The 13,623-nt window shown below is 40.8% G+C and overlaps 1 non-coding gene across 1 annotated transcript; it reads right to left on the bottom strand.

Moving 5' to 3' along the window:
- Positions 1-3,374: 3,374 nt before the first annotated feature.
- Positions 3,375-3,481, bottom strand: LOC148208141 (small nucleolar RNA R71). The gene has a single exon (XR_015789127.1). It is a non-coding gene; the product is annotated as a small nucleolar RNA R71 (small nucleolar RNA).
- Positions 3,482-13,623: the final 10,142 nt, after the last annotated feature.

The following is a 13,623-nucleotide window of genomic DNA, read 5'->3' as shown; positions in this document are numbered from 1 at the left end:
CGAAACACGAAGCCACCGCTAGGAACCGTCAGGGAGCAAAAAATCAGCAACCTTAGCCATAGAAGAGCTAGCAGCATCATAGATGACCCTATCCCCACACCTCGGGTGAATCGGACCCCCCGACAGCCAGGAATCATGCCACACAAAACAATGCCGACCATCCCCAATAACAGTACGCACCAGAGGACGGAGAGAATCCCAGACACCCAGAATATCCCTCCAACACCAGGAAAACCGAGGCGAAGGGCGAACAGTCCAGATACAAGAACCCCGTAGAGCATAAGCCTCCACCCAAGCGACTCACAACGACCCAGCACGCGTAATAAGAAGCCAGAGCAGCTTCATAATAGCAGCACAATTCCACGAGGCCAAGAAGAGGAAGACAAACCTCATACCAAGCCACTTTAGCCCCAGAGGACCCACCCTCACAACCCTTCCACAAAAACGAACGTAGGATACGCTCCACCTCATGCACCACCCGTGCCGGAAGGACAAAGACACTGGCCCAGTAAACCTGGAAACTTTGAAGCACCGAGCGAATGAGCTGCAAACGACCAGCAAAAGAGAGCACACGAGTCGAACAACTCCTAATACGAGCAGTAATCTTCTCCAACAAAGGCTTACAGTCTCGAAAAGACAACCGACGAGAAAGTAGCAGGACGCCAAGATACCGCACCGGGAGAGTTGCCACCGAAAACCCCAAGAAAGAAGCCAACCCCTACACCTCCTCAAGAGGAAGACCGGCTCCAAAAAAAGAGCTCTTACGAGTATTAGCAACAAGACCCGACAACACCTCAAACTCTACCAAGGAATCCCGGATAAAAGAAAGAGAACCAACATCTCCATAAGAAAAGATCATTAAGTCATGAGCAAAACACAGATGAGTCAAACCAATCCGATCACACTTCGGATGATATCGAAACCCCACCGGAGGCCGATTAAGCATACGCGAGAACACATCCATGGCCATAACAAAAAGATAAGGGGACAGAGGATCCCCTTGACGTATGATTACGCTTGTTTACATGCGTAAAAAGAAGGTTTTAGATGCTGTTTTTACTATGTTTCAGCTTTGTTTCGGATTTTTCTCGATCGTTTGAGTTCCAATTCATGCAAAATTCATATACAATGGTTTGTCGATGGCTTATATTGTATTTATGACATTTTAGGACCATTTGGGAGTGCAAATTAATCAAAAGAAGCAAAAAGACGAAAAAGTTACATGGGAGGCGCCAGGCGCCTGGGATGCCTGCAGAAAAACAGGTTTTCTTCCAACTTTGCCCTTAATGAAACGCGTCTTCCAATGCGTTTTGGTGGTTCCAACCGATGCATACGTGTAGAAGAAGTGTTCCACTATCAGTTTGAGCACGATTTGGTCAGTCAAAAGAGTTGGAAATGGGTGATTCACCATCGTTTTAGGACCTACCTAACCAATTCTGCACAGCTATAAATTCCAGCAACTTCTCCACCAAATTCATCAAGCCTTGCTTCCTTCTCTTGATCATTTTTAGTGTTTCTTTGTTGCTTTCTAAGTACTTTTGAGTTGCTTTCATTAGTTAGTTTTGGTTTTTAAATCCCGAGCACTTTACATTCCTTTATTGAGCTTGTTTTGTTTCCATTTGTACTTAGTCATTTTCTACTTATTCAAATATATAAAAATCCAGCACTTTGCTTATCTTCCCTTTGCCTTTACTTTATTTTTAGTTAAGAGAGTTGTGTTTTTGGAGGAAAGAGCACGTGACACTCTCCCTTGCTTGAAAGAGAAGGGCGAAGCTCTCAATCCCGATAAAAACTCTCCGTTAGTTAACTTTCGTTTTTCACACATGCATTCCACATTCAACCGTTTTACTTGCTGTATTTTCTTCAATATGTCTTTCTAAATTCCCGTCTCTAGCCCAGTTATGGATAGTTAGCCTTTTATGTCTAAAAAGGGTTTGCTAAGAAGTAGTGTTTTTACTTTCCATTCATTGCTCAACATGTTTTCCCAAAAAGTTAGGATTTAGAGAAGGCCACTGTAAGTCTTAACAAGTCAATACTGAAAAGGTTGCTTATTTGCATTGTTGAGTGGTTAAACCGAGGAGAGGAGCGCCTTAGACATAAGGGTTCCGCTTAAGTAGCCTAGACATAGGACCTTAACCCGAGGTTGCGACTATTTCCATCCTAAAACTAAGATATATCTCATAATAGACATATTAGGGAATGTCTTAGGACTTTGAACTTGCTTAGACATAAGTAAAGTGAGAAGCGTAGTCGTTAGTTTCTAAAGTAAAATGCATATTGTCCTTAGCATGTCCTTGATTCTTTGTTGGCTAACTTGAAGTAATTCGGGCTAGGTTTTATCATTCTAAGTCCAAATCCCAAATCCAAACCATTATTTGTGACCACTTCCCATTTTACAAGAATCACTCATTCCAACAATCACTATTCTTTAAAACTTTAGAGTTTGGAAATTGTTTAGAAGTCCTTGAGGATCGATACTTGGATACTCCGTCCATTTTATATTACTCTGACAGGTGTGCGCTTGCATCTATATAATTGTTACCACGCTTAGCGCGTGCGTTCAACATAAACATCCCAGTCAAGTTTTTGGCGCCGTTGCCGGGGACTTTAGTTTTAAAATTATTTTCAAATTCTTTTAGTTTTTATTTTTGTGAATTGTTGTTGGGTGTAATTTCCATCCACCGTTTTTGTTCTATATTTTTGGTCGTTTATCTCACAAGGGTAAGTTAAAGTGCATGAGCACAAGATCTTTTCTTCTACCCCTTGACCCTGAGATTGAGCGGACCCTTCGAAAAACTCGAAAGGAGCAAAGACTTCGAAAACAACTAGAAAAGCAAAAAGAGAGAGAAGGTGAAATCAGTCCTGAAAGTGAGGTAGAGAGTACGAGCACATCGATGGCAGATATTCCACCTCGTGATCCGGTTGATCCACCTGCTGTTAACGGTAATATGAGGGATCATGCGAGAAATGATGAATTCAACCATATCCAGATGGCGGACAACAGAGACGTGGCAATGCGAGAATATGCCGCCACGGCTTTTCAGAACTTTGATTCAGGGATAGTCAACCCTATTCCAGCCCACGCAAACTTTGAGCTTAAACCAATGATGTTCCAAATGTTGCAGACAATTGGACATTTTGGAGGGCAGGAACATGAGGATCCACATGATCATCTGAAATCATTCATTCAAATAGCAAATGCATTTCGATTACCTGGTATAACAGACGATGCTCTGAGGCTAACACTTTTTCCATTTTCTTTGAAGGACCAAGCTAGAGCATGGCTCAATGCATTTCCACCGGGATCCATCACTACATGGGGGTCGTTAGTGGAGAAGTTCTTAACAAAATTCTTCCCACCTACTCGCCACGCTGATATCAGAGAGGAGATCATCTCCTTTAGACAGTATGATCGTGAACCTGTTCACGAGGCGTGGGAGAGATTTAAAGAACTAATCAGGAAATGTCCGAACCATGGCTTGCCGGCATGCATCCAGATAGAACATTTCTTTAGAGGTTTAGATCATCCTACTAAGATGATGCTAAACAATGCTGCCAACGGAGCCTTTACAAAGAAGACATTCAACGAGATAGTTGACATCCTAAATGACTTAGCTTCACATAACGAACTATGGTGTTCGCAAAGATCTAGGGCAGCACCAAAGAAGCAAGATCCAGCTGGAGTTTTGGCTCTGGACATTGCGACCTCGATGCAAAAAGAGATGGTTACAATGAACCAGAGGCTGAAAGAGATGGCATTGGGAATAAAAAATCCATTAGCCACGCCGATACAACCTGTGCAGTCGGATTATTGCACTCCTGCCCCTGTTTGCCAAGTCAATGATCTCATTTGTTCATTCTGCAGTGAAAACCATATTTATGATAATTGTCCACATAACCCTGCTTCTGTTTTTTATGTAGGACATGGGAACAATAGGAACTTTAACCCATATTCGAACACCTACAACCCAGGTTGGAGGCACCACCCTAATTTCTCATGGGGAGGACAAGGAGGTTCGAGCGGTTTTAATCAAGGGCAGAGCCAACAGAACAAGCAGCCCTATGTTCCACCTACACAGCAATACATCCCACCACCGCAACAGCAGTACAATCAGAGAACACAGACTCCACCAGTTCAAAATAACAACTCAAATCTTGAGAATATGATGAAGGAGTACATGGCCCGAACCGACGCAGTGATACAATCCCAAGCGGCATCAATGAGGAATTTCGAGACTCAATTGGGACAGCTCGCCAATGAATTGAAGAATAGACCACAAGGTTCTTTTCCAGGCCATACTGAATTACCAAAACGAGAAGGGAAAGAACAGTGCAAAGCTGTCACCCTCAGGAGTGGACTGGCATATGATGGACCAACAATGCCAACAACAGATGTACAGATTCCGTCCACTGAACCAATTGTAAAGATACCAGAAAATCCAACAACACCAGAAAAAGAAAATATTAGAAAAGGTAATGAGGACACCCCGAGTGTTCCTCCACAGGTACAGCCTTCTTTTACTCCTACTCCCCCGTTTCCACAAAGATTAGTTAAGAAAAATAATGATTCCCAGTTTAGAAAATTTTTAGATATTTTAAAACAACTGCATATAAATATACCATTAGTAGATGCTCTAGAACAGATGCCAAATTATGCTAAGTTTTTGAATGATATAGTTTCTAGGAAGAAAAAAATAGGAGAGCATGAACTGGTAGCCATGACAAAATGTAGTAGTGAAGCTGTAGGCAGCCCGCTACCCATGAAATGTAATGATCCTGGCAGTTTTACCATTCCATGTTCCATAGGAGGAAAAAACTTAGGTAGGGCATTATGTGATCTAGGCGCTAGCATTAATCTTATGCCATTATCAGTTTTCAAATCTTTAGGCATAGGAGAAGCTAGACCTACTACGGTTACCCTCCAACTAGCAGATAGATCTATCATAAGACCTGAGGGAAAGATAGAAGATGTTTTAGTCCAGGTGGACAAATTCATTTTCCCTGCAGACTTTATCATTCTAGATTGCGAGGCAGACTTAGACGTTCCCATTATTTTGGGAAGACCATTTTTAGCCACTGGGGATACAGTTTTTAATGTGAGGAAGGGAGAAATTACAATGAGGGTAAATAATGAAGAAGTTAAATTTAACGTTCTAGATGCCATGAAATTACCAGGAGACTTTGAAGAGTGCTCTGCTATAAATAGCTTGAATCCTGTTATGTTTGATGAGTTTTATGACTCGTTAGTTACAGAGATTGAAGAAGAGCTTGATAAGATAGCAGAAGGACCAGAAGATGTGGCTAATCCTATTGAAAAAATACAAAAAGAAGAATGCAAGTCGTTACTTCCGTCCATAGTGGAACCACCCACGTTGGAGCAGAAGCCATTGCCGTCGCATTTGAAATATGCGTATCTAGGGGATAACGACACTTTACCAGTTATTATAGCTTCCAATTTATCACCTACTAATGAATATTCTTTATTGCAGATTTTGGAGAAGCACAAAAAGGCCATTGGATGGACGATAGCAGATATCCGAGGGATAAGCCCAGCCTTTTGCATGCACAAAATTCTATTGGAAGAAGATGCTAAGAACTCTATTGAGAGTCAAAGGCGGTTGAACCCGAAGATGAAAGAGGTTGTAAGGAAAGAAATTCTTAAATGGCTTGACGCCGGTGTTATATACCCAATATCCGACAGCAGCTGGGTAAGCCCAGTACAATGTGAACCAAAGAAAGGGGGTATTACCGTGGTGGCCAACGAGGAGAATGAGCTCATCTCCACCCGAACTGTGAGCGGGTGGAGAGTTTGCATTGATTATCGCAAACTCAACAAGGTAACAAAGAAAGACCATTTTCCTCTCCCGTTTATTGACCAGATGCTCGACCGTCTGGCAGGTAAGGATTTCTATTGTTTTTTAGATGGATATTCGGGTTATAATCAAATTACTATTGCTCCAGAAGACCAAGAGAAGACAACATTTACGTGTCCGTATGGTACGTTCGCTTTTAGGCGAATGCCCTTTGGACTATGCAATGCACCCGCGACTTTTCAGAGGTGTATGATGGCCATCTTCTCTGACATGGTAGAAAATATTTTAGAAGTTTTTATGGATGACTTTTCTGTTTTTGGAAATTCTTTCGACACTTGTTTAGTTAATTTGGAGAGAGTATTGGAGAGATGTGAACAAACAAACCTAGTCCTAAATTGGGAGAAGTGTCATTTCATGGTACAAGAGGGTATTGTTTTGGGTCACAAAATTTCCAAGCAAGGAATAGAGGTAGACCACACTAAGATAGACATCATTTCAAAGCTACCTCTCCTACAAATGTCAAAGGGATTAGAAGTTTTTTAGGGCATGGGGGATTTTACCGCCGCTTTATAAAAGACTTTGCTAAAATTTCTAAACCCTTGTGTCAATTGTTAGAACATGATAGACCATTTGTTTTTTATGATGACTGTTTAAAATCATTTGAAATGTTGAAAGTTGCTCTAAGTTCAGCTCCTATAATTATCGAACCTAATTGGGATTTACCTTTTGAGCTCATGTGTGATGCTAGTGATTATGCAATAGGAGCTATGTTAGGACAACGTAAAAACAAGATCTTGCATCCTGTGTATTATGCTAGTAAGACTCTGACCGGTGCACAACTCAATTACACTACTACTGAAAAGGAACTGTTAGCAGTTGTGTTCGCCTTTGATAAGTTTAGGTCTTACTTGATAGGCACAAAAGTCATTGTTTTTACTGACCATTCTGCTTTAAAATATTTATTTGCTAAAAAAGATGCTAAACCACGTTTGATACGGTGGATTTTGTTACTTCAAGAGTTTGATATTGAAGTTAGGGACAGGAAGGGTACTGAAAACCAAGTTGCTGATCACCTGTCTAGATTGGAATCCCCGCTCTGTGATGATGGAACTGTTATACGTGAACAGTTTATTGACGAGCAACTCTTGCGAGTTGATTCAGTTCCGTGGTATGCCGATATAGCAAATTATTTGGTAAGTCGAATAGTTCCTTATGAGTTCAACAAGCAACAGGTAAAGAAATTTCTAAATGAAGTTCGATGTTATCGTTGGGATGAGCCTTTTTTATATAAGCTAGGACCTAACAATATCTTACGCAGGTGTGTCGCAGAAGAAGAGCACGAGGCGATATTAGACGCTTGTCATATGTCTCCATATGGAGGACATTTTGCAGGACACAAAACCGCAGCCAAAGTTATGCAAAGTGGGTTCTTTTGGCCCACTCTGTTCAAAGATGCACATAAGTTTGCCCAGGTTTGTGACAAATGCCAACGGACAGGTAATATATCTAAACGCCACGAAATGCCTCAAACCCCGATCCTGGAGATTGAAATATTTGATGTGTGGGGTATAGATTTTATGGGTCCATTTCCATCTTCTAATGGTAAGCTTTATATATTGTTAGCAGTAGATTATGTTTCGAAATGGATAGAAGCCATTGCAACTGCTACCAATGATTCCAAAGTTGTCATTCGTTTTCTGCAAAAGCACATTTTTACGCGTTATGGAACCCCGCGTTGTCTGATAAGCGATGGGGGGGCTCATTTTGTGAATAGGTCTATGCAAAAGTTGCTGACTAAATACAATGTGCGTCATAGGGTTGCAACAGCATATCATCCTCAGTCGAATGGGTTAGCCGAAATATCTAATAGGGAGATAAAAAAACATTTTAGAAAAAACTGTAAATCTTAACCGTAGGGATTGGTCTTTTAAGCTTGATGATTCACTTTGGGCATATAGGACAGCATTTAAGACTCCCCTCGGCATGTCCCCCTATAGGCTAATCTTTGGAAAAGCATGTCATTTGCCTCTTGAGCTAGAATATAAAGCATTTTGGGCTACTAAGAAATTAAATTTTGATTTGTTGGCTGCAGGTGAAGCGAGGAAGTTACAATTGTTGGAATTAGAAGAACACAGGCACTTTTCTTATGAGAATGCTAAGTTGTTTAAGGAAAAAACTAAACAGTGGCATGATAGGCGTCTTCGGCCGAACAATCTTCAAGAAGGTGATCTGGTTCTGTTATTCAACTCTAGGTTGAAACTTTTCCCTGGAAAACTTAAGTCTAGATGGTCTGGTCCCTTTCAAATTTTTAAAGTCTACCCATATGGGGCAGTGGATCTAGTTGACTCTAAGGGAAATGTTTTTAAAGTAAATGGGCAGAGACTTAAGCCGTATTTTGGAGAACCAGTGGATAGAGGAAAAACCTCTATTCAACTTTCAGGTCAATAAATTTTTGCGAAAAATGTTTTTTCCTTCTTATCCGTTTGGAAAGAACAAAAGTAAAGGAAGGAATTTTTGTATCTTACATTCTTTTTGTCTAATTATAAAAAGTTTTGCTTATTAAGAATGTTTTTGGAAAACGTTGAAAAACAAAAAGAAAGAATGAAAAAAAAAAAAAAAAAAAAAAAAACATTGAAAAAATTTTACGCAGGTGCCTGGCGCCTGCCCTTTGCGAAAATAAATCACGCAGGCGCCTGGCGCCTGCCCTGTTTTCCAGCAGTTCGAGTTTCGTTTTCCTTCACGGTTTGGGTTTTAATTTTCGATAGCATGGGCTTTACTTTGGGTCAAACATTAATCCTCTATGATTTAGCTTTAAGAACTTCTCTTCAAACTCAAATTTTGTTTCCCTAATCCTATTTTGTATTCAAATTTGTTTTCTTTTCCTTTTAGGTTTAGGAAAACTTGGTTGAACTTAAATGTCAATCCCTTTCCATTTAGGATTTAGTTTGGGGAAAGCTTTAAATAGACCCATTGCCTAAGCTTTACAACTCCACCAAAACCCACACAACTCTCTTCTTCCCCTTGTTTTTTCGAAAAAAAAAAACCCACTCCCTTCATCACCCTTGTTTTCGATTTTCAGCCACCAAAGAGAAGAAGAAATTTCCAGCATTTGCTTACATCTATGGCTTCTTCTTCTCAACATACTTCACTTCCTACCTCTTCCACTCAAGCTCCAAATGCCACAAGCATTCCTTTTCCACCATTGGAGAACTTCCAACACCACATGGGTTCAGATTCTAGGCTAGCTGCTGTTAGGAGAGGAAACCCGCTTCAAACATTTGAATGTCCTCCATCCCAAGCTCCTACACAACATCCTATAATGAGCCCACATGGTTATGTTAATTTTCAGCAACTACCCCCCTTTAATATACCTCAAAACAGTGAGTTTAGGGCTGAAAATCCTCAACAACTTCCTCCAATGATCAATCCGGGTATGTACCAACCGTTTATGTTTAACCCGGTTCCTTCATATCATTTTCCCTTGTCCCAAATGCAAATTCCAGCTAGTGTTCATCCTTATGGAATGCCAAATCCATCTACTATATTTCCTAGCCTTCCACCTTATTATGGAATGGGTCATTGGGTACCTCCACATAATTATGGGATGCTTTCACCTAGAGTTTCCCCACCACCTCAACTTCCATTCCTAGAAAGAGGACCTCAAGCACCCCAATTGCACCCTAACATATCGAGTACCTTCAACATGGGACAACTAAAACCCTTAGAGCCTCCTAGGATGCCAACCCCAACCAATATGCCAATGGATGCAGGAGATGAGCATGGAGGAGAGCAAGAGAAGAGCCATAGCCATAGGCTAGAGCCCGGGGTTTCGATAGGGCAAAAGAGGAAGGGCAAGGAGGTGATGATAGACCCAGAAATTGAGGAAGATGGGAGTAGTAGGCGTCTGACGCCTAAGGATTCATCTATGGAGAACAGGGATGAGGAGCAGTTTTATTCATCTCCATTGATTATTACACCGGAAGATGGTAATGATGATTTTCTACTGGTTTCACGAGGACATTGTTCAAATATGCCAGAAACAGAGGATACCGAGAACGAAGTGGTGAGAACAGATACTCAGGAACCTTCCCCATTGGATACACCTACAGAAGGAGCGTTTTGTAGTCACCAAGAGTTGCCTACTGGGGCAACTGGATCTACTCCGTTGGCAACGGATGAGTATGTCACACCGATGGCCACTCTACCAGGGGTAAGGGATGCTCACACTATTCCTTCTAATACAGTTAACCCGCTTGGGTGTGATACAGGTAGATCCAAGGTTGGGGAGAATAGTACTCAAGAACCTACCAGCGAAGAAGATCCTGAGGACACGCAGACGATAAGGGAAATGTTTCAATACAAGAGGCGGGAGAAAAAGAGTTCAAAACGACGTGCAGTTCAGGCTAAGAAGCCAACAGTGCCATGAATGAACCTAAAACGAGAGCTGCGAAAGCTAAAGCAGCTGAAGCTAAGAAGAAGGTAGTGGCACCTGGGCCAGTTGATACAATTGAACTGGACTTGTCTGAGGGAGAGGAGGTCGAGACGAAATGGAACGCGGAAAATTTAGCCACTCGAACTTCATTAATGAAATCCCGTAAGATTATGACAGAATTGGGATTCGATCTCACTCTAGGAGATGTGCCTGATGATTGGAGGGAGACCGCCAGAGACAAAGAATGGAGACCACTCATTCAGCCCATACAATGTGAGGCTTTGGAGTTAGTCAGAGAGTTCTATGCTGCTGTCCATCCCCAGTCACATATAGCCATAGTGCGCGGGAAGGAAATACGGTTTGATGCCACTCAGATCAACTACACCTTCAACATTGAGAATATCAGAGATGCTGTGGGCAATAAGATGTTAGTGACTCCGACTCTGGAACAGCTTGATGAGGCTCTAGAATGTGTTGGGAAGCCCTCTGCCACTTGGGATTTGACTACTCATGGCAAGGTACGACTAAAACCCGAGGATGTTTCCCTAGCTGCTGCAGGATGGTTATACATAGTCAAAAACAGAATTCTGCCAACGGAGCATGATGAGCATGTCACTCAGGATAGGGCATTGCTGGTTTATGCCATGCTAAAGGGCATAGATGTGAATTATGGAGAATTGATCAATACCAGTATCCATGAGTGTGCCCACCGGACACGTGGTAAGCTTTATCACCCACGTTTGGTCACTTCTTTATGCTTGCGACAAGGTGTACAGCTCCCTGAGGATCAAATTAAGAGAGATGCCCCAATTGTGGAAGAGAAGAATATTCGGCGTATTATCGCCCATGCGTTACAAAGAAGGGAAGGTACTGGGATGTCTCCTACATCGGAGATCCGTCGTCTTCGAGAGGAGAACCACCAGCTGCGAGATCAGGTTCGAGAAGTCGTGCAACATATCTACAACTTAAGGGCTTCATTGGATTTTGCGGTTTTACCTTCATGGCCTCCAGCGCTAGCTGCTATCCTTGGTCATCCATCTCCCAGCACTGACACTGATCCTAGTCCACAACCTCCGACTTCATGAAGGGGAGGTTCCTTCTTTGCTATTTTTTGTGTTTTCTTCTTTTGGTTAATGACGTAGTTTGCATATTCTAGCATTACTACGCATGTTTTTTTTTTTGTATTGATTATGTTTCGAGCTCAGTTGAAGCATGAATAAATTAGTATCGTTTATCTTCTGATCACTTAAAATATGCCTTCACTTAACCTTAGTTTAGCTTTTCACATGCCTATTTTGAAGCATCTGTGCTGTGCATGTGATTTCATGTCGATGATGATTATAAGAGATTGTTGAGTTTTCTGTTCTATGCCTGACTAAGTTTGAGCTATTTCCTTTGTTTATGTGATAAACTCATTTTCTTTTATGTCTTTTTGATCTTTACAGACTTTAAGCTTTTTCTTTGCCCCTATATAGGAAGTCCTTGTCCTTTTTACTGTTAAGCCTTTTTCATCCGATGCAAAAGTCTTTTCCCAGTGAGGACACTGTCTCTCTTAAGTTTGGGGGGGATAGTCGTTGTGTCAGTCGTTGTTTCAAAAAGATAAGGTGTTATTTATATTTAAAAAATCATGCTATTTTCTTTTGAAAAAGAGTCAGTTGGAAAGAAAGAAAATGTTGAAAAAGCACTTAGCTAAAAAAAAAATATATATATATATAAAAACGAAAGAAAAAAAAAGAAGTTGCAAAAGAGTAAAAAGAGTCTTGTTGAGAGAAAATAAGAGTGGGGAAAAGACTTGTGTTAGAAAGAAAAGAGTGGTAAAAACATTGAGAATTAAAGAAAATGTATTTATGATTCCCGAGTCCTACTGTAGACACCCATTTAGTTTTAGGTTGGGTGTTGACTTTGAAAATAGCAGTAAGGATGGTGATAAGTGACTTCGTGTTTCTCATTGTCGTCGTTTTATGACCTAGCTGTTAGTTCAAAGTCTTTCTACGAGTAGCTGTGGTTGAAACCGATGTTAGTGTGTGGAAACCTCAGGGGCTAGTAGCCGGTCTTTCAGATGTAAAAGTCTTAGTGTAAGGAGGGAGTGTGCAGATTCCTTAGGGGTATTTGAAAACGTTTTCTGTTTTTGAAAGAGAAAACAGATTTTGAAAGAAAAATTTTTTATCATTTCAAACTTGGTTTATAGTGACTAAGTTTACAAAGGCAATAGAATGGTAGGCTTTGACATCTTTTCCTTGAGACAATTTATGATTGAACATCTCGGTTGCTTTTGCTTTTCCTTGTCCATGTGTTAGAAAGCTGATTAAAGTTGCTAAGTTTTGCTTGAGGACAAGCAAAAAGTTAAGTTTGGGGGTGTGATTACGCTTGTTTACATGCGTAAAAAGAAGGTTTTAGATGCTGTTTTTACTATGTTTCAGCTTTGTTTCGGGTTTTTCTCGATCGTTTGAGTTCCAATTCATGCAAAATTCATATACTATGGTTTGTCGATGGCTTATATTGTATTTATGACATTTTAGGACCATTTGGGAGTGCAAATTAATCAAAAGAAGCAAAAAGACGAAAAAGTTACATGGGAGGCGCCAGGCGCCTGGGATGCCTGCAGAAAAACAGGTTTTCTTCCAACTTTGCCCTTAATGAAACGCGTCTTCCAATGCGTTTTGGTGGTTCCAACCGATGCATACGTGTAGAAGAAGTGTTCCACTATCAGTTTGAGCACGATTTGGTCAGTCAAAGGAGTTGGAAATGGGTGATTCACCATCGTTTTAGGACCTACCTAACCAATTCTGCACAGCTATAAATTCCAGCAACTTCTCCACCAAATTCATCAAGCCTTGCTTCCTTCTCTTGATCATTTTTAGTGTTTCTTTGTTGCTTTCTAAGTACTTTTGAGTTGCTTTCATTAGTTGCTTTTGGTTTTTAAATCCCGAGTACTTTACATTCTTTTATTGAGCTTTGTTTTGTTTCCATTTGTACTTAGTTATTTTCTACTTATTCAAATATATAAAAATCTAGCACTTTGCTTATCTTCTCTTTTGCCTTTACTTTGTTTTTAGTTAAGAGAGTTGTGTTTTTGGAGGAAAGAGCACGTGACACTCTCCCTTGCTTGAAAGAGAAGGGCGAAGCTCTCAATCCCGATAAAAACTCTCCGTTAGTTAACTCTTGTTTTTCACACATGCATTCCACATTCAACCGTTTTACTTGCTGTATTTTCTTCAATATGTCTTTCTAAATTCCCGTCTCTAGCCCGGTTATGGATAGTTAGCCTTTTATGTCTAAAAAGGATTGCTAAGAAGTAGTGTTTTTACTTTCCATTCATTGCTCAACATGTTTTCCCAAAAAGTTAGGATTTAGAGAAGGCCACTGTAAGTCTTAACA

Source organism: Momordica charantia (assembly GCF_013281855.1).
Source record: "Momordica charantia cultivar OHB3-1 chromosome 11 unlocalized genomic scaffold, Mcharantia_2.0 BLBB01000011.1, whole genome shotgun sequence".
In the NCBI taxonomy this organism is placed as follows: domain Eukaryota; kingdom Viridiplantae; phylum Streptophyta; class Magnoliopsida; order Cucurbitales; family Cucurbitaceae; genus Momordica; species Momordica charantia.
Note: the sequence above shows the minus strand (reverse complement) of the source record. Positions and strands in the feature narration are given on the sequence as shown.